This window comes from Hakea prostrata, chromosome 1, assembly GCF_041222555.1.
Source record: "Hakea prostrata isolate BN-2017 chromosome 1, UWA_Hpros_2, whole genome shotgun sequence".
NCBI classification, from domain to species: Eukaryota; Viridiplantae; Streptophyta; class Magnoliopsida; order Proteales; family Proteaceae; genus Hakea; species Hakea prostrata.
Window position 1 is genome coordinate 36,592,426 of NC_142600.1, and position 4,291 is coordinate 36,596,716.

Consider the following 4,291-nt stretch of genomic DNA (forward strand, 5'->3'; position numbering starts at 1 on the left):
AGATACCTTACTAGAATCTTTTTCCTCCTCTGGTGATGAAATACTTTCGGCAATAAAATCAGCCAAAACTTGTGCCTTTATTGCGAGTTCTAGGTCTATAATCTATATTATGTTGCCGTTAACTCTACTGCCCATGATACCATTCTTCCTGCCGGATCGGGTTTATGCGGTATTTTCTTTAAAGGCCGAGTTAGTAAGAACGATAATTGGATGAGCTTGAAAATAGGGCCGTAGCTTCTGTTTGCTATTATTAAGGCGAAAGCTTGTTTCTCAAATTCGGATATCTAGATTCTGCATCTAACAATGTATGGCTTACAAAGTAGATAGGATTTTGGACGGTACCTTCCTCCCTGGATTAACACCGCGCTTACCGCCGCCTTTGAAGAAGATAGATATATCTGCAAGCTTTCTCAGGGCTTTGGTCGAGATAAAGCTGGTGGAATTGGTCAACCTCCTCTTGACTCTTCAAATGAATTTTGTGAGTCCTCGACCATTTGAATTCGTTGAGTGCATTTAGATTCTTCAAAGCCTTGAAGAATGGTGCACACTTATCTCCTGATCTGGATATAAATCTACTTAATCTGCAACTCTTCTGTTAAGCTTTGAATTTCCTTCATCTTCTTTGGGAGCCGTCATATTTAAGATAGCCACGATTTTTTGGATTTGCTTCAATGCCCCTCTGTGTGACCATGAAACCTAGGAATTTACCGAGATGAAACTCCAAATGCACATTTCTCGGGATTGAGTCTCATTCCATTTCTCCTCAATACATCAAAGCATTCTCTCGGATCAACGAGATGATCAGATTTAAATTGACTTTTTACAAGAAGATCATCTACATAAACCTCCATATTTCTTCCAATTTGATCAGTGACAGACTTGTTCATTGCCCTTTGGTATGTTGCACCAGCATTTTTTAACCCAAAAGGCATAACTTTATAACAATAGCTTTCCCGATTGGTCATGAATGCCGTGTGAGGTTGATCCTCCTTTTTCATAAGAATTTGATTATAACTCTGAATAAGCATCCATAAAACTCAACATCTGCTGACTTTGATGTGGCATCGATTAGCTGATCGATTAAGTGGCAAAGGATAGCAATCCTTGGGACATGCCTTGTTCAAATCAGTGTAATCTACACACATTCGCCATTTTCCATTATGCTTTTTCACCATTACCACATTTGCTAACCACCTTGGGCATTCGATTTGCTCAATGAACTCAGATTTCTTAAGTTTGTCCACTTCAACCTTAATTGCATCATGCTTTTACGATGAGAAATTCCTTCGTCTCTTTTTCTTGGTTTGATAGATTTATCTATCCATAAACAATGCTCTGCTACCTCCCAGCTAAACCTGGCATGTCTTGTCTTGACCAGGCAAAGACATCTGCGTTTTCTTTGAAGAAATTCTTTCAATTGTTCCTTATCATTACATTACGATCAGCTCCTATCATGGTCCCTTTTTGGATTCTCCAAACCAAAACAAATTTTTTCTAGCTTTTCTCTTTGGTTCACCTCTTTGAATTTTTTCCTCATCTCTATTATCGTAACTTCAATGGTAAGGCAAGTGCCTTACCTTGTGCTTTCGAATCCTTCAAAAAAGTTGTGTAGCTTTGCCTTGAAGTTTTTTACGATCTGATTTGCATTCTCCAGTGCCACTTTATTGGAAATTTGACTTTCAAATGTCTTGTCGAAATTATTGCACCAATAGTATTCAACGTTGGTCTCCCCGAATTATATTGTATCTTTGATAGACTTTTTATTAACAAAAATTTGGTAAGCTGTAGTTACCGTTTGTGGATGTGTTCCAAGTGTTATCGTTAGTTCCACAGTTCCCTCTACCGAAGTAGACTCTCGGGAAAATCCAAATAGTCTTGTCTTGCAAGGTTTTATCTTGACCGTATCCAACTTCAATCGTTGAAAAGCTTCGTAAGACATGATGTCTCTCGAGATGATCCTGTGTCTACGAGAACTCTATGAATATCTCTGTTTGCCACCTCGATGACTATCACAAGCTGCGTCATCGTGTGGTTCTTGAATTCCTTCCATTTCTTCCTCCGTGAAGACTATTTCCTTCATCATTTTGATTCTTCTAGGAATAACATGAGATTCAACGAAATTCACATCACGGCATGAGCCTTAGATTTTGAAATTGAATTTAAGTCCAAACTTCCCAGGATGGTCATGACGGGGGGATTGCTTCGTTGAATCTGCCGATTTTCTGTTGTTTAGTATTTTCCTCCGGAGAGTTATCTTGAAAATCTCCCTTGGCTTGTTCTTCTCTAGCTGGTGTTCGATTGTTCCACCTTCTCGGCTGATCAGCAACATTTCTTCTGTTTCCCCCATTTCTTTTTGAACATCTTTGATCTAATCTTCCTTGGTTGATCGGTCGTTCAATTTCATATTTTAAATTCTGCGAGTCATCGGTATCATGACCATGATCTTTGTGATATCTACGAGAATCTATTCGGATTCCTTTCATCCGCCTTTGCTATCATAGGTAATGGCCATTTCATAAATCCCTGGTGCTGAATTTGCATCAGAATTTCCGATCTTCTTACGTTGAGAGGAGTATAGTTTTCTTGGAATGGTTTGGGAATATCCCTTACGTATTGTGATCGGGAATATTTCTTGAAAAGCTCCTGCTGTTCCTTCGTTCTCTCTGATCTCTCCGATCAGATTTCACAACTCCATCATCTTTTCTTTTAACTCCTTGCTATCGGTTTCTTTTCTTGCTTGGAGAATGTCTTTCATATTTGCATGCGATTCTGATGTCGTCAATTCTGCTATGTTTCTTTGGCTTATTCATAATCGGGAATTCCAGGAAGATGTTCATCTGTTAGGCCTACGAACATAGCGTCATATGCCACCGCCTCATTCAAATTTTTAATTTGAATTGACTCTGATTGAATCTCTTCATATAATTTGAGCCGATTCTCCCGATTTTTTGGCGGATTGCGGCCAAGTTATCAATGATTTCTTGCTTTTCATGCTACTTTGGAATCTTGACAAGAATACTTTCGTCAAATCCTTAAAATCCTTAATGGAGTCGGCAATAAGGTAGAAGAACCAGGTCGTTGCGGATCCTTTGGGAAGATGGAAATGAGCGACACTTTAAAATATCGAGTTACTGCTAGCATCATATGAGTTGAAGCTGAGCCGGGTGTTCCATTGGATCTGTACTTCCATCGTACATCGTGAATGTCGGAAGTTTAAAATTGCGCGGCAATGGTGCTGACATAATATCTTTAGCAAATGGATTACGGTTCATTATTTCCTCGGCATTTTCTCCGCCATCTTTATTCACCAATCGTTGGATCGATCATCGAGGACGCGAAATCTTTTCCTGATTTCCGATCCATAAACTTCAGATCTGCAATCTCTGATCTTCTGTTTCTCTCTTATCTCTCCAATTCCCAACGCTCCTGCTTTTTTTTGCTCGAGATATGACTCAATTGATCATCTCGGGACGATTCTCGATCTTCGGTCTCTAGTGGAATATAGTTTGGATCTGCACTTTCTCCCGATCCTTCCTTGAGAAATGATCTCCTTCGACTTCCCTCCCGATTTTTGAACTTGAGAGTTTGGGACAGAAGTCGCTTTTGCTCGGGAAAGAATTCGAGATCTTTCAACCGACAAAACCAGGAACTCTCTCCCTCGGGATGTACTCCGATCTGCTTGATGAAGGTTCTCATTAGATTTTGTGTCTCCGGTATTTGATGCTTGCATGCTCTCAAACCGCTCAGCAATTAGATTTGGATCTAACTGCGGACGAGATGTCGCCAATGTATCTGCTAATTGTTTCTCTTGCCTTTCAAAGCCGATCGGTTGGACGAGATGGAGAATGATCTTCCCGGCATTCTCTTTGCCTTTGTCGAGTTTGCATCTTGGAATTTGCGGCATCGGAACCACTTCTCTCGCTCTTCTTTTTGGATTTACTCTCCTTGGCTCCCTACGGCTTGTTTCCGCCATTTCTATCGGTAATTCCCCCTCTCGCTCGGGTGATTGAGCCATAGCCTCTTACGACTTGAATTCCCACAAACGGCGCCAAATGTTGGTGCTACTTTTGTCGATCGCCTTGAACCGAAGTTTCTCGCACCGAACTCCTCGGATCTGATTCGATCTGGTTTGCTCCTTGATCAATCAACCTCTCACTCCTGAAAAGAAAACAGAATCACGGTAAGAAACGGAGCCGATCGTCTTGATCGGCGTCTCGTCTCCGACGATCTAGTCGGTATGGTGTCAATGGTGTTCACGAGCTCTCTGCTGGAGCTTTTGGAATGCTAGTAA